Raw genomic sequence first — 24,531 nt, 5'->3', positions numbered from 1 at the left:
AGGAGAGAAGGTGTCAAATACCAGCAGAAATGTTAACTTTCACTATTTTGAAACTAGACATTGTAACATTTACTTTCAATTTATGCAAACGGTTGTTCTGAGCGGACACGCTGTGTTACGCCAAGAGAATGGAACTACCAAATGTAATGTAAATTGAACTATTGAACCTTTTATTGTGATTTTGAAACGGCATTTGAGCTGTATTCAACGACATGCAAATATGCCATTTGACGGAAAAAACTGTACACAGCTATTTAATCTGTAGATTAAATGTATACCGCGACATATTTAAAAAAGCAATTGCGTAACTTGCGGGATGTTTATAAGTCTGATAATTTGTGTACAGTTTGAAGATGAATGAGTAAAGGTTTCATTTTCTGACTGATATTGACCGATATTGCGTGCTTACATTGTTATGCGTTGCTAGTTGGAGCATATTGTGACGATTATTCATCGACGACCTGTATGCAGGCTAGTGATATCCACATCCCATGGCGTATCAGGGTGTGCTGTCAACTTTGTATTATTGGAAGTGCCGGGTACAGAATATTTTCCTAGCGTACTTGATACTCTTAGCAAACTTTAATGTTGCCAGTTACGTTATTTATTTATTTTTTTAAAGGTAGCAGGCGCCCTCTCTAGAAAGAACATGGCATGATACCTGTTATGTGTTTTTTTTCCCACACTTTGAGTTTCCGCAGCCATCTCCTTTTGCTCAATGTACCTTTCACAGATGGAAAATATCCATTTGCATACTAGTCTTTGTCCCACCCACATGAGCAGTCCAGCACCAAAATGCTATGGCAACTCCCTTCTGAAAAAGAGTACCTACAGCAACCTGCATCCCATTGGGAGCTATACATACTCCATAGCGCTAACCTCTCAAGCAGATCGTAGTCTCAAACTCTCCCTGATGTTTTCTGTGTGTTTCCATGGTTTGTGTTCGTTATTAGGTTTCATTCAGTGCAGATTTACAGGGTAAATGGATAAATTTGAATAAAGAACAGCTACTAAAATGTATTTTTATTATGTTTTCTACACAGCTATATATTACCGTTCGGCGAATGCCATAGCTTCCAGATACCGACAGATGGTTTCTTCGGCCAGCAGTGGCAGATCTGCCTAAACGTATGGATTTCCATTACGCGGATGTGGGACGATCGCCCGGGACAGATCTGCCCTTTGGCGGTAACAGCGACAAGGGACAACGTGTCATTGTTTACGGTCTAGCAAGAACTGACGTCGTAGCCTTGGGATTCAAGGTGCGTTGAACGAGCATCTGCTCCCGAAAGAAACACTGCATCATGATAAAGTTTTGATGCTCTAACCTTAGGACATTCTGAAATTGGCCGCTAATCGAAATCAACGGATCATGGTTGTTCTCGGAGCGTTATTTGTGAAATAAAAGCACATTATAAATTGCAGAATATTGGTGTTTCCTTTAAAGAGTGTTTTCTATTCTGATTTGGGACACGCTGTGCTGAGAGGATGTGTGTGTTGATATTCCGGGTTCTGCGTCAACTGAAGTTAAGACATAGGTGATGACTGGGCACGTTTGGCTATGGTGCCCACAAACATGAAAATAGGAGGAGAATATCACTAGGAATAGTGATGTCAGCTTCTTGGGCAGGTGATACGATTTAGTGCCGTGAGGGTACTTGAATTTAGGGTGCTGGATCAACGGATAAGATTAAAGATGGCCGCACCCCGCTTGTTGATTTTGCATGTGTAAAAGTGAGGCAAACTTAGTTACAGTGCATAGGAAATGTCTTTACGAGCGATCACAGTTTGCTTAAAACCACATTCCTGAATGCTCGGGACAATAATATTTTTGAACGCACTATTCCTTTAAGCAGGCACTCAAATCGTGCCAACCACGAGCTAATCAGCAGCCGGCAAATTCGAACCCTGCCGTTACAAATATATCCATGGAGCGGTGTGGGTGAAAGCAGAGGCACAAGGTCAGATGTGTGCGTTTCTTAGTATTTTTACTCCCCATTTTGTAAAAATGGCTGATACACCCCTTATCAGTAGGGCCGTCTCCTGCACTTGTTGTATACACAAGGGCTATACAAAGTGAACCCAAAACGACTAACCTTAAAAATCAATAAGAAAAACAAAAAAAGTCCAGCAGTAATAGGAAGGGAAAGAGTGGCAAAAAGTAAATCAATACACCTAAGAGGGTGATTTAGAGGCCTCGCACAACTAAAAAAAAAAAAAAAAGAAAAAAAGAAGAAAAAAATAACGATATGTTAATTGAAATGTGTCACCATGAAACAAAATACACTGAAATTGGGCCCTTGAAGTGCACGTAATATACTTTGCCTCTTCAAAGCATAAAATAAGCAATTTGCTATGCAATTCTGTAGGTTTGCTAATTAACTTAAAAACTTGTGTAGCAAAACTATCTATTTAAGTTACCCTGTTCAATGAAAACACAGCTCACCCTGCATTCATCTCTTACCCTCTGGACTATCTCCACACCCTCTTTTCTCTGTGCAAGTTCAAAGGGGGTAACATAGGGAGAGAGAGTACAGCATTAATCATCTCCTCCACTCTTAAGTACCAAAGGCCTGTGTGGGAATGCTAAGCAAGATTTTATTTTCCTTTTTAGACAACAGGAAAATTGGGAGGATACTTTTATAAAGCTAACTATATCCTGTTTGGCAAAGACCAGTAGTTAAGCTGTTACATAATGCATAATAACAGTATTGCTACTGTAAAACACTGCATTCGCGTTATGCTTTACAGTAAAGTTTAGTTACCTAAATCTCATTGTGTCAACTATTCTTCATTTTCTTGGGAAAGATGCATCATATTGACCAGTGAACACTTTTGCGAAACGTACATGATTACACAGCCAAATGCTTTTGATGGCAAACCTAGTTCTGTAATATGCTGGATACATACATCTGTGCAACTGGTGCTCAATCAATTAGCTGATCCAATACTCATTGACATTCTAACTTATTACCCCGTTGCTTCATACCAGCTATCCGAAAATGAGACAGCTGCAAACTACATAATTCCACTTAGTTTGGTCAGATCTCGCCCTGCTTTGCCATCCAATCTGCTTGGTCTCTTACTTTCTTTCCTCTTACATAATGAATACACAAAGTTAATTCGATGTGTGCACACAGTAGTGATTAATAGTTCCATTCAGTCAGTACATCTACAGATCTACTGCAATATCATGCAATGTCCCACTGTTCACCAAAACTGTTGCTACTTATCCCCCCTACATATGCTAGATCTGTATCCCCCTATATACCTGTATAGTCCTCTGTCTCTAAATGTCTGTCGTTATGTTCCCACCTTCCTGTTCACGTGCCTGCTCTCGGGCGCTCTAATGATAACCACCACATCACATCACCACTCTTACGCTCTCCTATACACCATCACTCAACTAGAACACAGCTATAGCCCTGATTAATTCGGCCTAGCTATCCACATAGGACCTCATCAACACCTCATCACCCTAATAAAACGCAGCTAGCCGAGCACATTGCAGCATAGTTGCTCACATATGTGCCCTTGAAGCCTAACACAGCCAGAACCCAGTCTGGATGTCCACCCACCAGACTGCACACATCCAACTGACATCTCCAGCACAACACCTAAACGCTAGGGCGCAGCTACCAACCGGCAACTACACCAGCTGCACCCACGCACCCTATGACACTATCTCTCTCTACTGACCAGAACTATGGTTCCCGAGGGCGTTCAACCTACCAGCGCTTTGAGGTCATACCAATGATACATAAAGCGCTATTTAAATGCCAAATAACATAACTATAGTAAGCCTCCAGAGTTCGCCTTTATCTATGATTAGGATTGCAATACATATTAGCACCTGCGGGAGAGAACTGGCCAAACTGTTTGAGTCTTTTTTTTTACAATATCCATTTATTTATTTGTGTCCATTCATGCAGCTAACCATTTACATTTTACAGTGCCTCATCCAGGGTTTGCAAAGTCTACTCGCCTGCTCGTATAGTCGAGTAGATTTGTGGAAAGGGTACCATTTGCAGGGGATGTTTGAAACATTTAAAATTTACTTTGTTTGCAGTAAATGTCAAATGAAAGTCACTGTGCATGGCGGTCCCCTGCGCGGCAGCAATGTGCCAAAGGAAGTAGGTTTGTGGCGGCATGCACCATTTTACAGTAAACACATTTAAATTGTCATCCGTTGCTATGGGTCGAGTATTTCTCTTAAGTCAAGTAGGTAAACTAACTGACTCGACCTGCAGGTCTAACAGAATTTAAAAGAATTTGCTAGGCCTGACTCATCTCATGAATTGTCTTACGTCAGCGGTACACAAAAAGGCTGCATCGTTACTCATTTTAGGTCTTGGGTCCAAATAACCTCTGGTGAAATTTAAAATATTAGTACAAGATTGCTAATCAAGTAGGTTTATTTGATAATCAAAAACATTTTAATTAGTACTCTCTGCTAATCAATTTTTGAAAACTAATTTATGCCTTGTTCTCTTATATGCAGTTTGGATAAGCGATAGTATGGAAAAGCGATAGTATGGAAATCTGTTTTTTTTAATTTATAATCATTCTTTTAATTTATCAAAGTTCTAATATGGAGCTGCTAGATAATATTTTTAGAACCTCCGCAATTTACAGATAAAAATATATACCCGACACCCAAGACTATCCCCACATTCCAGTTGGAAACATGACCATCAATGTAGCAAGTATATTCCTGAAAGTATTAAAAAATTGTACTCGTTGCATCTATTAAGAATTTGTGATGGTCACATCAAAAGATGGGCTAAAAACAAGTGTTCCATTCAAACACTTGGGAAGAGGGTAAAAGCCTGACATACACTATTCACAGCAGCTTCCGGTGACATATGTATACTGAAATCAGTGAAAAAATGCCTGTGCACTTCAAAAACTGAAAGTAGTAACAGCTTATGACGGGCACCTCTCACTTACTAAAATTTGGTATGGACCAACCAGAAGGTTGTGCAAAGCAATTGAAAAAAATATTTTTTAAAGCCCCCTCAAAAACAGGACCAGCAAAAACCTGCCTTAAAAAAACAACACAACAAAAAAAAGATCTACTGGTTTAAAACTGTCTGAGTTGCTAGCCATGGTGGGTTGTGGGTGAGTTTAGTGGAGGGTTTGTACGAACACCAATAATACTGCGCTGAGCCCAACATTAAAAAAAAAAAACTAAAAAAAAAAAGTTCTTTCAAATATTACTTCAGATTTCCGGTGCTCACAAATTCATCCAGTTTCATAACTAAGCCAACACGTGTTTAGGCCATAAGGTCTTGGTACTTTAGTATCCTATATTTTAAAGAACAGTGTCTCTGTCCAGCTAATTACTCTTGTTTGGTCGTGAAAATGGCAAGGTTTAGATATGCACTAATAGAAGTGTAAGCTTATGTATCCGGTAGACTTTCATCGTCCAAAGGGACATATGGCTTGATACGGCCTCATGGAAATTCCGGGGTACTGCAATAATTGTATGGGTGTATCATGCCATTCACTGATGCAAGGAGCTCACAGAGTAAAAGTGTGACAACGGCTACAGGTTTAATGGGCTTTAAGTGACTTCCCACAACACCCTTTCCAAAAAGGAGTCAAAAATCCTCAGTGGGCTGAGAGAAAGACTCATCTTATCCTTCACCTGTAGCATGACTAACTACCACAATGCAATAAAGTAAAAAGCCAGAGTCTAAAGTTAAAAATCGAAAAAATGTAGTAAGTGAAAAAGTATTAGTTACCACTAAAAAGGTCAACGGTGAAAAATAATAAACGAACAAAAAAAAAAGTGCATTAAATTAGTCGAACGGGGATGAAATACTCCATAAACCGGAATCAAAAACTGTGAGCAACAGGTTCACCAGAGCGTGTCAATGGCCGTTACTCCTTGCATGGGCCGACAGAACTAGACAGAAGTCAGCAGCAAGCTACCACTAACAAACTTTTACCTTTATAATGTCACTCCAATTCTTTGCATTGATGGACAATGTGGAAAGAGACAACGGAGTCCGTATAGTAGTCTACTATCAGTTACCCTACATAAACAATCCCATAATTGAGATAGCAACCCTCCATCAGACGAGCACAACGGCTATAAATTATAGCTTTTTTCTTAAACATTTAAACTGCAAGAACCCAGGAGTCGTCGTATGTCTGTGCTGCAATGGAGAGGTGTTAAATCCCAGGTTCCCTCACAATAGTACCAGGAGGCAAGAGTTTCGTTTTTCAGCTATCCAACTGCATAACAAGTATACGGTATTCTTTGAGAAGTGAGTGTTTCTATTCATTAAAACTAAAGGACCACACCGACTGCCTTCCCATTTGTAGCCTTTGCCTGATGGTAAATCATGTGAATCCCTTTACTTTCCACTTATCTCTGCACTCCCAATCTGACTCCTCCTGGTCGCATGACACTAACCTGCTTATCCTACGGCCGACTCCATTCTACGCCCTCATCCACACTTCCATCTGGCTTCTAGGTCAAGGGCAACCATGCATAACTGCACCAAGTTGCTCTACCTTCTGCACTTGTCCATCTTCAGTCGCCACAGCCGCCACATTCAATGGCCCTGGCCTGCTCCAGCTCCACGCCATCTCCCCCAATTAGTACCCCAGGATCAGTTCCCCTCTTTCCACCTGTCTTGAGGTATAATGGCAATAACCGTTCCATCACCCTCAGCAGTGGGGCTGTATTGCCTGGTTACTGGTAGTATGGCCCTCGCAGGCCTGTAATTTGGGCCCCAGGACAATATCAAACAGCTCAGCACAGGCTATACTGTTCAAATATGAATCTCTTCTTATTGCCAATGCTCCTAGCCTCAGAATTGTATAATTTGCAAAGTGTCTGTGTTTAGATAGTAGACAAATGAAGAAACATTTCTCCAAAGCAAAAAAGAGCAAACTTTTTAATTTTGGGCTTTAGTGAGAGCACACGACTAATGCAGACTTCTCAAAGAAACACATTTTATTAACTATAACTAAACTTGTTTTACTTTTTTTTCTTAAGCATTCATTTGTCTCTGCAACGAATCGGGCAAGGCCACAAAGAAAAGATGCTCAATAAACGTTTTACTCAGCAAGCAGACATAAAATACAGTATCCGATTTAACTACACAGGTAGAACCTATTAAAGCAAAATATATGAGTAACAAAATGCCACGAGACAGATTTGGCTAAATCCGTACAATGAGGAGAGAATTCCTATTTAAGGTGCTCTTGGCTTACACATTTGAAGATCACTTAACCTTACCATGCATTGATCTTACTTAAGATAAAGTAAACTGAACATTTAATAAACATTCTGCCACATCCTATAAAGTCTTTAAGAAGCAATAAATGTAACCTGCAAGAAGAAATTCAAGCGAGCTATCCACAAGAGAAACAGATATGGTGAATGACTCTGCTTTTCTATTCTTTAGCCCTAGGTTCACATCATTTGCGCTGAGAAGTAGAACACATTCACTGTACTGTGTGAAAAAAAAAAAAATGTATATATATATAATATTTTTCTTGTTTGGTTTACATGTGCGCAGTGGCGGCTCGTCCATAATGAACAAGGGGTACCCGCCCATTATGGAGGATCCAAGCCAGCCCAGAGTAAACACTGAGCGCTCCCTCAGATGCTTTCTGCAGCCGAGGGGGCGCTCATGGGCTGGCTTAAACTGTCAAATGTACACTTAATTTCCCTTTGACACTTCAGTAGTACCCCAGCGCCTATGCAAGACTGGGGGGTGTATTGCATCCACAGCCTTGCAGATCTAAATGTAGGAACCACACATCCAGGGACCAAGGGGCAGCTCGATGGAGGCACTCAAACTCTACTGTGCACCAGGAATCACTCTCCACTTCGTACTTTCTCTTGTATGCTGCACGGGAGCCAGAGGGCCCTCATTGCAACTCGAGGACATCAGAATCCGGAGCGGAACTGCAGGTAAAAACATTTAATTTGCTTTAAAGGTATTTGGGTATTGTGATGAATACGATGGAGTCATCACTCCTTTCCCGGCAGTGACTTCTCTCTATGTGGCCAGGGGACAGCAGCCGCTATCTGATCCTGATCCTGAGGATGGTTATGTGAGGGAGTGGGGGGGTACAGCCTCCAGGGGAATATCACTCCATCATCGGACGAGATATGGCATCTCCCTTCTTTTGTGGATACCCCATCCATGCACAATGCCTTAATGGCATATTGTCATATCTCCTCTCATCCACCTACGAAGGGTACTGAAGACCTTTTCACAAGATCTGCATGCAAGCTGTCAAAATCTGACTTGCCCTTTAAGACTCGTAAAAACACATTCTCAGATTCTATCTACAAGTCATCCAGAGCTGGCTTGCACTTAAAGATCACTGAGAAAAGACTTTATATGCAAGTCGTCAAGAATGCACTTACGTTCCCATAACTACAATAATACTGTGACAAGGAAGACGAGCCGAGTAATGCAGATCAAAGAAGGCCAACAGCACAAGCAAACTGCACTCCAGTTGTTGCGAGCGCATACCTGCAGCCGGTAAATTTAACCAGTCAAAGCAGCTGACTGAAGCATGCTGCTGGCAAGAGAAATCTGCTCCTCTCGGTACAGACCGAGAGGCTGCAAGGCTGTAGAGAGTTCAGTGGAGCCGACTGGCTCAAGGACAAGAAAAGGGGAAGCTGACTGTCTGAGAGAACACGCTGCTGGGACGCCCGAGTCCGACGGAGGGGTCCTAGGCGTTTGCATGTGTTGGGAGACAGCTTTTACCTTACCAAAGCGCAAAATGACACAGAAGAGGCCAGCAGGAACCGCAGAGGAACAGAGGCGGCGAGACAGAAGGAAACGCCGAACAACCGCGACCAGCTTGCCGTGTGAGAAACCGAATACACCCGCAAGAGCCGGTGACCACCCAAGGGAAACAGGGACACCAAGGCGTATTGGCAGTCATGTAAAACCTGAATAATTGTTAATGAAGCACATGAAAGAGAAAGAGCAAGCATTTATTTAAAAGGGAGAACGGAAAAAAGTGGGAGACTCAAGTTTGTGAGTGTATGCAATGCATAAGTAAGAGAAGCCCTGGTAGGATAGTATGCCAGGCCAATTGAAAGTGCAAGAAATTACCTATATAAGGAAGTCCTGGCAGAAGAGTATGCCAGGCAGTTGAAAGTGTGTCCGTATAAGAAAGCCCTGGTAGGGAAGCACAACATGCAAGGACAAGCTGAACAGTGTACAGGAAAAACATCACCCAAAGAGGTGAGCAGAAGAATACATCAAGACTAGCAGAATTCTGTGCTGATCAAGAGAAGAGGAGTGAAAACCTGGCAAGTGAGTACACCAGGTATCCTAACAAGATAAAGACAAAGAGCCAAGTTGTTTTATGTACAAGTAGTGTTGTTGATCAAGAGAAACCCAAGGAGCTGATATTTTTGAATATACAACAGAGTGACAAGAAATACAGGCGAAGGGAACCACCCTCTGGAACAAGGAACTCAATCCTGGAACTTTTGTTGGGAGGTAAGCATTTTCCTTTGAGCATTTATAAACCACTCAATGCCAAAGAACTTACCCTTTTCACCGTAGAGTTTATATTGTTAGAATGTCAGGGCCAGATCAGTATTATGGACACTGAACAGTTTCTTCTGACATTTTGACATTGATGGACCCTTAGTTTTGGTTTTAGGTAGGGAAACACCTCTTAGAGCAGGGACAAAGGCATTTCCCCAACCCCTTTCATTTTAATAAAAGTCTTTGACCAAAACAATGACTTCCTTGTGTCCAATTCTCATTCCTAGTTCATCACAGTATGCAAAGGTTTGTTTTGTGTTTTAAAGTGGGTGCGTAAATGAGAGAAAATGTTGTTTGGGTGCGATTATAAATGAGGGTGTGTGGGAAGAGCGCGTAACGTGGGTGAATGCTGATACGTGTATGCAAATCATGTAAGAGCAAATGAAGAATGGATGATGCGGTTTGATTGCTGATGCATCTGAAAGGCCTGCGATTGCTGTTGGGATTGGGGGCAGCAGCTTTTAGGGTTTTTGATGTGCAGTTAAAAAAGACAAGCAAGTGTGAAAGCAGCATAAGTGTCTCTACATGGTACTGCCCCACATTTGAGGGTCCATTATGGGCATGTTTCTTTACTGTGCCATAGCATGTTTTACTGGGCAACAATGATGTAGGCAGCAGAATGAAAGTTCCTATGTGGTACTGGCCCACATTGGACGGTTCAGTCTGAACATATGTATTTACTGTGGCATGGCATTTTGCACTGGCAAAGCCAATAGGAGTAGGTTTCTTTATGGTAATACTGGTGCAACCGGCATGGATATGTATGGGCACAGCCAGCATGAAATAATGTTTTCTACTGGCATATAGTGTGGGCAAAGGCCTCATGAAAAGGAGTTGGAAATGATCTTTTGAACTGTTGGTGACTTTTTGCATCTCTTTGAATTTAACATATGCTACCCTAGATCTTGCAAATTGTTAAACATCCCACTATATCTGCAGGGAAGAGTTCCTTTGTTTTCACTTAGAAATGCACTTGCCCCATGGTGACAGTTGACAAACTACCATTGCTTTCTGTAAGATGATGCACATCATCAAGAGCAGACTTCATATTTGGTGCAACTTTGCCACCCAAAGGACAGTCATGTACAGTGATACTTATTTGCCATTTAAATGCCAAATAAAAGTTTCAAACATCCCCATCCTTGTCAGCAAAGTACCATGCAAATGGCCCTAGCCCTTCTACTGGGGACACCCCCTTGGTTGGTTTGGGCTCCTTCAATATGCTCACTCCACATATCGACTTCACTCTCTCCTCACATCTATGACGTCTGTAAGAAGTCAAACTACCAACTGCAGCTCCCCAGGGATATTCTCCCTCTCCTCTCCTTCCCCCGGAAGCTCACTGTTTCTCAAGCCCTGGTTCTCTCTAGGCTGGACTATTGTAGTAGCCAATCTGCCTGTCTCTACTATCGCCCTCCGCAACTCATCCAGAAAAGAACTGCGAGACTTGTCCTTGGCCTCAAGCCCAGGGATCGTATCTCTCCAGCACTGAAGTCTCTCCATTGGCTGCAAGGATCAAATTCAAGACCCCCTGCATTATCTACAAGGCCTTCTGGGGCCTGGGATCAAAATATCTCCAGCTTTCACTTCTTAAGTATCTTCAAGCTCTTTGCTCCTCCAACTCCTTGAGGGTAATGTGTTTTTCCAACAAACAAGCTGGAGGCAGATCTCTCCCTCTTCTGCAGGCACCTCCCTCTGGAACAGCCTCCCTGCCTTTCTGAAACTTGAGCAGAATCAACTCTGGTTCCGGAAGCAGCTCAAGTCTTTCCCCTATGCTTCTGCCTTCTCTCTTCCCAGTGGATCGCAGATCTGATTACTGCACTGGTTACCCGGCTACCCTCAGAACCTCAGACCCAGGTCCCTGCACTCCCAACTGCACAGCCTCCTGGCAACCCTGGACTTGGGTCTGTTTCTGTAACCCTACTGTCCCCCTACCTGCATTATCCATCACTTGTCGTTCTGCACTTAACATTGCACTGCCACCTGTTGGCTGCACTTGTTTCTTGTGTTATAAGCCTATGTCCTGCACTTCTCCTCCTCAGCTTCCCTCTGCACTTTTCTGCCTTCCTCTACCCTGCACTTGCGGCATCTCAATGTAACTGGGCCTAGTAAGATCGTCGTCTTGTCCCCCCTTTACCTCCCTGCCTCATCACGCTTTGAAACACTTGTGTATGGGCGCACTATAAATAAAATATATCATATGCAGGGAAAACAAACGCTCCTACAATAAAAGAAACAAACCAGCCACTCCACTCTGATGTGTACAGTGGTTGAAGGGTACAAAAAGAAGCAGTGGAACTGTTCCCTGCTGGCCTGCCCCGTCTCCCGACAAATCCCATTGCCGTGCCACTCCCATGCGCAATCCGACATGCTTTTTTTAAGGTCTTAATAAATGTATGGTAGCGACAAGCATAGTGTAGAAAATGGCATGGATGAGGGCCGCTCCTATACTGATAGCATATTATTTTCTCTTTAAATACCCATCTAGGTTTCCTTACCTTCATGTGTTTCATCACCATCTATTTAGAATGTTCTGCCGTTGCAAGTATTTATTCAGTAAGTATTATATTCCATTTCATTTAACGTTGTCTTATTCTGGGGTACACATTTTCCTTATTTCATGATTTCTTTACGGTGCTGTACAAACTCTACACCTTGGAATTTTGATTTCTCTAGTTTCACTTTCTACTCGGGTGGGGTTTTGATCCTGGATCTCTAAACACACTGGCCCTCATTACGACCTTGGCGGAGAACCATGGTGCTATTAGCACCATGGTCCATGGCGCTAAGTTGCCAACTCCGCCATGGTGGTTGGCGGACTTACCGCCCCATTCCGACCTTGGCGGGGCGGTAAGTCCCCAATCCCCATTTACCCTTCCCCATTCCCATTTTTGCCCCATAGGGTGGCGTAATTAACAACAAGGTCCCGTAGCGCCATGGATTTTACCGCCTGCAAAAAGCAGGCGTAAAAATCACCATGGCGCTACGGGAACTCGTACTCAGGCGGTAAGGGTCGGCGAAGTTTACGCCGGCGTAAACCCCTTACCGCCTGGGTCGTAATGAGGGCCACTGAATGGCCCTACATCCATGACTTTTTCTACAGTATGCTAGCTTAAGATCTTAAAAAGCATGTTGCACATACTTCACCAATACCTAATTGATTGACCACTGTGTAGATATACAAAATCGGATTAAATGTTTAATATGTTATGTCATGGATTAATACTAATGGATTGTTAATTATTTTGTGGAATAGTAAATTTGCACCCGATGAAGGTATTGTCCCAAATCGCGTTGTGGTGAAATGTACAATTATTTTTTTTTAAAACTTTTTTTTACTGTGTTTGACTTGTATTATTGGAATTATATATGACATCACCAAATTACATCCAATTAAAAAGTTGTAACATTTTAAAATGTTGGCTTATTTATTCAGCAATAAGGTGTGCAGGGGACGGAGTATCCGTTTCCTTGGATACGTTTTGGTCACTGTGTTTTTTCCAACCTCGTGTCATTGTTTTACCTCCTCTGCACCCAAATCATGTCAACACCCTTTACTATTTGTGACATTAACCACTTAGAATGAATAGCAGGTGTGCACACGCACCAAGCACTATACATACTATTAGTGCAGATAAAGCCATAACTAGCATTATCGGGGATGCCAAACAGGATGATGGTCTGAATGTTACGGATGGGCCTGTACTTTAACTGGGGCTTGGTGTGGTAGAGAGAAGATCACATGCTTTGAAATTACTGCAAATTACAGAAACGAGAAGCGGCAAAGAACCCGTTAATAGAGAAAGTTTACAATAACAACTCCGGTGAAATTACGTACAGGGTCGCCGATTACGAAACCCCAAAATGATTGTGCAGCACAGATTTTTTTTTTATTTACATCACATGAACCAAGTGACAGTGTTTAAAATTAGACATATAGGAAAAATAACCCTACCTATTCGGAGGTTCTCACTATAAAAAGTTGCTCGCATTTATTTTTTTAAATGAAGGCGCAACAAATATTTCACGCCAGAATAATTGTAGGTAGTTGGGTTACCTTGCTATTTTACCCCACAATAGACAATCGCGAGACCAAACACTGGAAAGCGAAACGTGATATTTTAACAGTTAACCGTAAACCACAGCCCAAAGTGTCATTGAGGGTTCCTGGAGACATAAAGGATCGAGAGGATCATCAGAAACAAGAGTACGCATTATAATACCGCAATTAATTTACAATGAAAAAAGTGCGAGTCACACACATTTCTATTGAGAAACAACAATCACGGCAATTGTAAAACGGGGGACATCCATTGTCAGCGTAGAGGGTGCACAACAAAAACACAGTGAGCTACGGAGAATACTGCACGCTCAAAATACCCGTAACATATGAATTTGTAATAGACAGCGCACTTTCAACAAAGGAAATGCTAGTGTAAAATGCTGTATTATTGTTAAATGGTAGGGCTGGTGCATTGTGGGGCTGTCCGTTTAGCTCCCTGCCTTTGACAGCAGAGGAAGCGCCGGCTCTTCCGGGTGCTGGGGCCGATGCGGCCCTAGGCTGTCTGCTGTACTGACAGGTCAGGTGACGCGAGCCCAGGCCCATTTTAGCTGGTCCTGCAGCTTTGGCTTCTTGCGAGCCACATCCTAGAAAAAAGGGGGGGCCGGTGTAACGGGGGGGGGGCATGATGCACCAAACCAGCGACCCCACAGAGGTAGCTCCGTGCTCTCACCAGGGAGGAGGGCACCTGCTGTCACCGCCTGTCTTCCTTCACTCGCCGAGATGTCCCTACCGCTCCGCCCCGCCGACGTGATCTGTGTCTCTCTCCCCGCGCCCTCTGCTTCCTGTCTCCGCTCCTCCTAGGCAACTCTCTCTCTCTCTCTTCCTTTCCAAGATGGCGGCGCTTCCCCCTGCACAGAGTTTCCTGTCACGCTCGCCGTGGCCGCGCGCAGGCTGAGGGTAGGCGGGGCTTCTTGGCTACCAAACACAGCCAGCCAGGTCGGCAGTTGGTAACTGCCGGGTCCAGGTACCCGGAGTCCGTTTCCGCGAGCTCAGTCGCAGCTGGGCCTCCTCACGGCGCTTGCGCTTCAAGGAGTCTCGAGCAGCGTTGACGGTTTGACGTCCACGCGCTTCCCTCCCTTACTGTCACGCGCAATATTCTGTCATCTCGGGTCTCACACGCACTCTCTTCTTCAGTGGTTTCTTTTTGTTTTGAGCTCCCATCAAATCTTGTTGAGAAGGCTGCCACCAAGTCGATTGCACAAGGGAAGAGAGATTATACTACTTTACCGTTGTTAAAATATTGTGTAAATAAGAACACATTTCAATTAATTTCCTTTGTGTGTAGGATTATACTCACCCTTTTCAGGGGCTGTTTTAGGAGTGTGCTACTTCCATTGGATAAAAGACTGAGCAATAAGACGGACTGTGGTTCCAGACTTGTCCCCCCACCCATCTTCCCCACGACCTCCACCCCCAAAAAGGAGAACCGAAGATGGCGTCGGGGCCTTTCAACCATTTCGGTTGAAATGGGCTCCAAACAATGGCACAACGCCATTTAGCTGATCGGGGTCTACACAGCTTCCCCCCCACCCCCCGAAATGTTGGGCTATGTTGACTCGACCTGGCTGACCTTCACAGCCGTGGCCAGACAGAGCAGACAAACGTCGCCTGTGTTTCTCTGTTGACAAAGGGCCTGCAATCAGAACAATGTACTTGCTCTAAGGCAGTGCAACTTTAAAGTTGCTACGTTCAAGACTTCCATTGCCCAGCTGCCTCAGCAAAATCGAATGCTTACCTCAGCCCCCCACCCCGCGGATGCGAGCCTCACAACTGTGGCATAACCTTATATATTTTTTTACTTTTTTTTAATGGGCATCTATAATAAAGTAGGCATGGCATCTGTTATTACATGGCTACACTGGCATTTATCAGTGGCATGACCTTATATGTACAAGTGTTCTAGTTATTTTTTATCTCAAGAATATTTTTCAAAAGTTGCTGTCCATGGCATATACAAATTATCAAAGCAACTAAATGTGTAGCGTGCCTTTAAATCCAATAACATTTTCATTCTTACTGGCATATTGCGCTTTAATATTTACCCATTGATGATTGTTCCCCACACCAGATGACCCTTGGGGGTAGAACAGAGGGGTTCGCCCAGCCCAGTTTTTTTAAGTGGCCTCTCCCATCACCAATTAGCCCCCCTCTTCCTCGAAATGTAGGTTGCGCCCTTGGCTCCAAGCTTCAGTGGGCCCCCCGAGCAGCTGCCCTACTGTTGGCAGTGTTATGACACAGGGACATCATCTTTAATTCAGGACATTAAATGTGTGCGTTTTGCAAAGCGCATGGTGGAGGATGGCATTGCTGGCTCCCTCATACTGCCACCCCTGCTTCTTGCATTATCCAGCACATTTCTTCTCACCTCGTTGTCTTTTTACCCTGGTTACACGGGCACAATCGGGGGCGCTCCAGGGCCCGCCCCGTACAAAAAGCCATCTGCATATGTCCCTATGGTTACAATGGGATGCTATTTTTTTGCCACCGGTCGCCCCCCTCACCGCCCAGGAAAACCAAAAGTTTATGCCCCTGTGCACAATCACTCTTTGTCAGCAAGGTGCTAAATAGCTTTTCAGTGGACATTACCTGTTTTACCTCCCTCGTGCCTATCTGTCACGTGAAAATCGGCAGCTTTTAACACCTTGTCTCTCCTCTGTTTATAATTATAATAAAAGCAGCCCATGGTGCTTCAGACTGTTTGTCCCAGCTGTATGCAAGGGGCTGCCAAATAGCATGTTGCTAGGACCCCCAGCCCCCCGAGCTTTGTCACATCTTCAGCTGGTCCCTGCCTATGGCCATTGGCCTTGCTACGCACATAACAGTATGGCTGGGAACTCTAGGGGCTTTGATCTTTCGTGAAACCTTCTCATGGTAACCAATGACTCCTTGCAGACGTGATGTGTAAGTGTACTACATATTTCATTTTTAGTTTTTTGATTTCACCTCTGTAAACAAAGACTCATTGACTACTTCACCAGTCCCATCCTGGACCTCCCTCTCTATTCTTTCCCCCACTTGGAAAAGATACTGAACTTCACCCACATATCCTGTACAATGTTTCCTCCTCTTCTGCCACTTCCTTCACCTCCTCCGCGTGGGTTGGCTCTCTATTTGAACTAGTCCCTATGAGCATTTCCATTCCTCACCTTCAAATGACTCCATGCACTTGGACCCCTTTACCTGGCTGACACATCACCTGCTATTAACTTCTGCACAACCTTTGCTGAAGTGCCCTCCTTAATCTCTGTTCGCCCAACCACCATGCACATCCCACACCTTTTCTCCTTCTACCTCATACCACACCACTGGATCTCCCAATCCTCTCGTGCCAAAGTCTTCACTACCATGCACTCCTAAATCCTAATTTAAACGTCACCTCGGGAGCAGAGAGGGTGAATCTACAATTTACCATCACATTTCCAACCCTCCCTTACAACCCAGCACCAAACTCTTAGCTTAGCCACCTATAATGCCTACACTAAGCTATTATTTGCAGCGTTGGATGCCATGGGTGTCATCTATACTAACTTCGCCGATGACACCCAAATCCTCATTCCTCTCTCAGGCAATCATGAACAAGACTCCCTCCTGGTTAACCAAATCTACTCACTCATCCAAAACTGGATGGCTAATAACAGCCTTTGTCTCAACGACGACAAAACCGAGCTCCTCATACTAGGCTCCTCCAGCAAAATCAACACCCTTGAGCCTGCTTTCAAATCATTCACCATCGATGGAACCATAATCCCTGTTCTTAAACAAGTCAAGACCCTTGGCGTCTACGTAGATGCAACACTATCCATGTCTAAACAAGTAAACACATTAGCCTCGTCCACTTCCTACACCTCCAAACTCATCTCCCTCAGCCGTAAATTCCTCTCAGCCAACAACTGTGTTACTCTAGCCAGAGCACTCATACTGTCTGAGCTAGACTATTGTAATATCCTATTCCTTGGCACTTCCAAAGCCAACATAGCCAAACTTCAACTCATGCAGAACAAAGCCCTCAGAGCAGCATCAACAAATCCGAACATATCTCTAACACCAGAAGAGACCACCATTGGCTCCCCATCCAAGCCAGAATTCTATTTAAAAGCCTGAGCATCACCCACAAATGCAGGGCTAACAAAGCACCCAAATACCTCAACAACACAGTCATGATGAAGCCCCAGACCAGACTCCTCAGGTCCAACAAAAACGCATACCTTGAAACCCCCAGATACAAAAGAGAGAAAGCAGGGGGTAGTAGCTTCAAAACACTGGCCCCCAGACATTGGAATGTGCTACCTACCCACATTATGAATGAAACCTCCTTCCCTAAATTCAAAAGCTTCTTGAAGACGGCTCTTTAATAAGTTCTAACTGAACCAGAGCACTAATCCCCTCCAATTAACTGTACATACCTGACTGCTTTGTATATTATTGATTGCTATTCCTGTGTACCTCTGTGTTCTTTCTAAGATTGCATTCTCCCATTGTCTGTAACTACGCCGTGATACCCCCGGGTCTGGGCGTATAACAAATGTAATAAAATAAAATAAATAAAAACAATACATATCCAGTCCCCTCAGACTACGGTCTATCTTGTGTCTTTTCTTGTCCCTGGTCTCTGTCCTGCTCGATTCCGAAAGATTCACACCATTAGCTCCTCAAATGTATGATACCTGTTCCACCAGTTTCCTGAATTCTGTATCTTCTATTTGTAAGTATTTCTGGGTGAAACACACTGTTCCCTCATTAAAATACAATACAGAAGGCGTTCCCACTAAGCCCCTGAATGAATGTAGAATGATATTTAGAAAACTCCACATTTTGTGGTGAAGATTAACATTTTTTAATATTGACTGATCCTCTCCCTTCAATCGTGAAGTGTACACCATCTCACTTCTATGGTGTGTACCTATAACAATGGAAAAAACAAAACAGAAAAAACATCTGCGAATCTTAGGGCTTTGGTAATGGCCTTAAACATGGGAGACCAACACAACGCTGTAGCCGGCACTCAGAAACTGGTGACTGCTCCCATTGAGCCCAGTGACCATGCTCCTTCGAGCTCACTGGCGCTGCAGTGCAATAACCAACATAAAAATGTACTATAGTGTACAGTTGCGCATGACATAGGAACGTCACCCTCACTGCCTGGAGCCGGAAACCTGGAAACAGAAAAGTTCACAAAGATTTCTGACCTGTTGCCTAAAGAACCACCAAAAAGACTTGCTCAAGAAAGTCAGCATTTCTCAATTCTGTGCCCTGAGCTGAAACAAAAAGACTCTGTCAAGTCTACAAAGCTACAACAACAGACGAAAAAATCAAAAAACCTACCATCAACAAGAGCAACCAAATCAAGTGCCTCAAGAAACTTCATGCAAAACGTAAGGTACAAAGTCCCCGCGCCGACTTCTGAAATGGTAATAAAGTCAATACCCAAGGAGATCTCTTAATCCAGTATCAAGGTAATGAATACCCCCCAACCCTTAGAGAAGCAACGACGCCCACTGAAATTGAGCAGGAGCTGTTAAATCTGTCCACCTCCTTATGCTCAATAAGAAGCAGGGACACTGTACCCGCATCAGGTGACAAATCCCTCCGCACACAATCTCGCACACCTAGGAGTGAATCCATTTGCCTAGAATGCCTTTCTGATGGAAACAACTCCATATTCTTGACTCTAGCAGACAAAAGAATTTCTACATTGGCCCCAAAGAGCAGATGAAAAAACCATCGTAGAGGGAATCCACCAGAGGATAGATGGCCAGCAAGGCATATCAAAGTCGCATCACCCTCACCACCCCAGAAACAACATCCCCAAAAATCTGCCAAGCGACCAGCCAATGACTCAAAAACACAAAATGTAGCCAAACGGCAACACCGAGAAATATAAATCTATGAACACTTTAACATCACAAACCAGTTCATACTGCAACGTATTTTAAATACTGATGAGGATTTGATTCTGAATCGAAACAGCATCCTTCGACTATTCCAACATGTCCCAGAACTCGCTGACATCACATCATCAGATATCACTGATATATGGGCTTTGACATCACGAAAAATAAGACTAACTCAACAGAAAACAAGGAATGGAACTACTCATACCGACCGACAAAAAAATCCAGTAATCAAGAACACACACTAATAACACTGACTAACAAATACCCCAAAAGACCAAGCAGTGCGCTGAAACAGAAAGCAAAACTTCCATCTAAATGCACCAACGATGTGCCCCCACATGTGTATCCTTCAACACCACGAGTAGAATCAGAAGATCCATATGGGAAAAGCTATTGTGAAAAATTACGATTTGTGGGACTGACTTGCAAAGGCCCTTTCAACTCGCCAGGAAAATTAACAAGAAACCACTGACCAAATCAACATCCTGTCTTGGAACACCAGAGGATTCTCCCACTTGTTTGCCAGTGAAAAAGTCATACTCAAACCTCATTTGAAATATTATGCATGCAAGAAACCTGGCTAAGAACTATATCAACTGTCGACAGACACTCTGCTTACTTAAACCCAGCCCGTAAAGGAGCGAAAGGAAGGCCGATGTCGGTCCTCCTAACAATCCGAAAAAATTGAGTGGGTCCTACAATAGAAGACTCATATAACCCAAACAGCTATATCCAAGCTTTCCTGATAAAAATAGAGCATGATGTACACCCTGGACATCGTTGGTTTGCTTTGTTCAATTTGTATTGGGCCCCAATAGATGCAAAGCCATCTGAATTTGTGGAACAAGTGACAAACGAACTAGATAAATGGGCAACAGAACATAACAACTTAATGACCACTGTTTGTGGCGACCTAAGCACCGCTTGTTTGACACATAAAGACATAAACCAAACAGTCTGGCAAAGCAATGGAAAAAACAAAAAGGATAGATCACTAGCCTGGTTATTGCCAATGCAAGAGAGAAACATGCATATGTTATGTTATGTTATTTTGCATTTATATAGTGCCTTATATACCATTGGTATGGTCTGAAGGCGCTGGTAGGTTGAACGCCCTTGGCAACCGAAGTTCAAATCAGTAGAGAGAGTAGAGGGAGTCAAAAGGTGCATGTGAGCACCGGGTATGTGTGCAGCTTGTGCGATATCCGTGTAGTAGCTGCTTCTTAGCGGTAGGTGTGGTGGTTGAGAGGTCAGGAGAATGTGTTAGTTCAAGCAGGTTTTATCCAGAACGGCTGCGGCTGCGTTAGGCCTGAGGAGAACGCCTGGCTGGGGGGGTGTGAGACCAGCAGTGTCAACTTAGAATGATGTGGGGTGAGCGGCGGATGTTGATATGAGAACAGTTATACCGAATGGTGTCATAGTATCTCTGTGTTCTAGTTGAGTGGTGATGTAAAGGAGAGAGTAAGCATGGTGGTGTGATATGAGTTATATGCTCTTTCAAACGTTCTTTGCATTCTAGACCATACTATATATGTCACGCAATATTTATGCGTTCCAGTCCGTACCGTGGACAGCTATCCATTCTATACACCCCAGTCAGGTCCAAATACACTCTGGTCCGCTCTGCGCAGTCTAGTCTGCTCCGCGCATGCGCTCTTGTCTACCACACGACTGTCCACTTGTCCTCACCACGCATGGCCTCTAGTCTGCCTCACGCATGCACTTTGACTGCCCAAGGCATGCACTCTTGACTGCCCCAGGCATGCACTCCTGACTGCTTCATGCTCTACGCATTCAGTAGCTCAACGTACTCATCCATTCTACGCACTCATCAGTACTGGATGCGTCAGTGCTCGTTCGTTCTACGTGCTCGTTGGCTCTATGCGACGCGTCAGTTCACTCTGGGCACTCGATCGCTCCAGGTACTCATCCGCTTTATGCACTCACACGTGCTATGCGTTTACCTGTTTTACGCACTTATCCCCTCTTCGCACTCACCCCCTCTACGCACTGACCCCCTCTATGCACTCACCCCTTCTACGGACTCACCCCCTCTACGGACTCAGCCCCTCTATGGACTCAGCCCCTCTACGGACTCAGCCCCTCTACGGACTCACCCCCTCTACGGACTCACCCCCTCTACGGACTCACCCCCTCTATGGACTCACCCCCTCTACGGACTCAGCCCCTTTATGGAATCGCCCCCTGTACGGACTCACCCCCTCTACGGACTCACCCGCTCCACGCACTTAACCGTTCCACGCACTCATCCTCTCTGCACTCATCCGTTTTAATCACTCGTGATTTTCCCGTATCCAGCAGTAATATCTTGTTCTATATATTCATCTCTACACTCATCTGTCCTATACCTTCATTTACTCTGAGTATACATCCACTTCATATATTCATCTGTTCGATACGCCTATCCGCTCCATACTCCCCTCGGCTTCATACACCTAACCTCTCCATACACCGATCTGCTGACTGGATACATCTAACCTCTCCATACACCGATCTGCTGGCTGCATACACCTAACCACTCCATACACCCGTCCGTTCCATGCATCCATCCGCTCCATACATCCATCCATTCCATACACTCATCCGCTCCGTGCACTCATCCGCTCCGTGCACTCATCCATTCCATACACTCATCCGCTCCGTGCACTCATCCGCTCCGTGCACCCATGCGTTCCATTCCACCGTCCGTTCCAAACACTCGTCCGCTCCATACACTCATCCGTTCCATACACTGATCCACTCCCTACACTCATCCACTCCGTACACACATCCACTCCCTACACTCATCCGGTCCATACCCTCATTCGCTTCCTACACTCATTCACTCCATACATTCGCCAGGTCAGTACAATCGTCCGCTCAGGCGATAAACACACTCTCCGCACTTCCGCATTCATCAGCTATCCAGACTCGTTGGGTCTACTTATTCATCCGCTCCATATTCTGATCTGTTCTACACACTCATCCTGTTTTTGCTCATCCGTTCTGCACATTCATCCTGTACGGACTCACCCCCTCTACGGACTCACCCGCTCCACGCACTTAACCGTTCCACGCACTCATCCTCTCTGCACTCATCCGTTTTAATCACTCGTGATTTTCCCGTATCCAGCAGTAATATCTTGTTCTATATATTCATCTCTACACTCATCTGTCCTATACCTTCATTTACTCTGAGTATACATCCACTTCATATATTCATCTGTTCGATACGCCTATCCGCTCCATACTCCCCTCGGCTTCATACACCTAACCTCTCCATACACCGATCTGCTGACTGGATACATCTAACCTCTCCATACACCGATCTGCTGGCTGCATACACCTAACCACTCCATACACCCGTCCGTTCCATGCATCCATCCGCTCCATACATCCATCCATTCCATACACTCATCCGCTCCGTGCACTCATCCGCTCCGTGCACTCATCCATTCCATACACTCATCCGCTCCGTGCACTCATCCGCTCCGTGCACTCATCCGCTCCGTGCACTCATCCGCTCCGTGCACCCATGCGTTCCATTCCACCGTCCGTTCCAAACACTCGTCCGCTCCATACACTCATCCGTTCCATACACTGATCCACTCCCTACACTCATCCACTCCATACACACATCCACTCCCTACACTCATCCGGTCCATACCCTCATTCGCTTCCTACACTCATTCACTCCATACATTCGCCAGGTCAGTACAATCGTCCGCTCAGGCGATAAACACACTCTCCGCACTTCCGCATTCATCAGCTATCTAGACTCGTTGGGTCTACTTATTCATCCGCTCCATATTCTGATCTGTTCTACACACTCATCCTGTTTTTGCTCATCCGTTCTGCACATTCATCCAGTTTGCGCATTCTTGCGTTCTAGTCGCTTCTCTGAAATGTATGCACTCATCCGCGTTACGCACTCACCCCTCCTACGCACACATCCCCTCTGCGCACACACCCCCTCTGCGCGCACACCCCCTCTGCGCGCATGCCCCCCTCTGCGCATGCCCCCCTCTGGGCACACACCCCCTCTGCGCACACACCCCCTCTGGGCACACACCCCCTCTGGGCACGCACCCCCTCCAACGCACTCATCCGCTCCAACGCACTCCTCTGCTCCATGAACTCCTCTGCTCCATGGACACATCCCCTCTCCGCACACATCCGCTTTAAGCACTCGTGCTTTTCACGCATCCAACAGCAATATCTTATTCTATATATTCAATCTCGCACACTCGTCTGTTCTATGTCTTCAACAGCTCTGCCCACTCATCCTCTCCATGCACCCATGCGCTCCATACACCCCTCCGCTCCATACACCCCTCCGCTCCATACACCCCTCCGCTCCGTACACCCTTCCGCTCCGTACACTCCTCCGCTCCGTACTTTCCTCCGCACCATACTCTCCTCCGCACCATACTCTCCTCCGCTCTATACACTCGTCTACACGAACAAGCACTGACTCATCCAGTACTATACACATATGCGCCTCCACTTGGCACCAAGGCTCAATAAAGAAAACCTTGGACTACATCTTTGTGTCACTCAAAATGCTACGCACAATTAAGTCCTTAGAAGTGGTCAGCAAACAAGTCAGTGACCACGATATGCTAAGTCTAACATGGTCGAGACAGTTTACAAATAAACGCATACATTGGCGGCTTTTTCATATTGAAGTGGTACCAAGTCAAAATAGAATACGAATCAAACCAACTGACGTGCCTAGCTTAACCAACAATCTTCTAGCATTATTCACCTCTAATGATTCTTTGGGCCTTATTACAAAGTGTGCTGGTCCGGTAACAACAGTGCCGGTAAGCCTACGGACCGGCACACTATGAGTCTGCGGGTGGGTTCCGTCCCTCCCACCAGGTCAGACTTGGCTGGTGGAACAGCACCCACTCGCAGACTTTCGGGGTAGCACCAGCACCGTTATTAACAGTGCCGGTGCTTCCCTAATGCCTATTCCCATTGAGTACTGTGGGACTCAAATGGGAATGGGGATTTACATTTTTCCGGC

General features: G+C 44.8%; 1 protein-coding gene across 2 annotated transcripts in view; it reads right to left on the bottom strand.

Moving 5' to 3' along the window:
• The window catches only part of RAB14 (RAB14, member RAS oncogene family), a 423,502-nt gene extending 409,036 nt beyond the window's left edge, over nucleotides 1-14,466 (bottom strand). Inside the window, exon 1 of one of the 2 annotated variants that reach the window (XM_069609520.1) lies at nucleotides 14,276-14,466. The gene's annotated coding sequence lies outside the window, so the exon portion shown is untranslated. The remainder of the gene's footprint in view (nucleotides 1-14,275) is intronic. The other variant, XM_069609521.1, reaches the window with a different exon arrangement.
• Between the last annotated feature and the right edge of the window lie 10,065 nt (nucleotides 14,467-24,531).

This window comes from Ambystoma mexicanum, chromosome 8 (assembly GCF_040938575.1).
Source record: "Ambystoma mexicanum isolate Mex_15411 chromosome 8, UKY_AmexF1_1, whole genome shotgun sequence".
Taxonomy (NCBI): domain Eukaryota; kingdom Metazoa; phylum Chordata; class Amphibia; order Caudata; family Ambystomatidae; genus Ambystoma; species Ambystoma mexicanum.
Note: the sequence above shows the minus strand (reverse complement) of the source record. Positions and strands in the feature narration are given on the sequence as shown.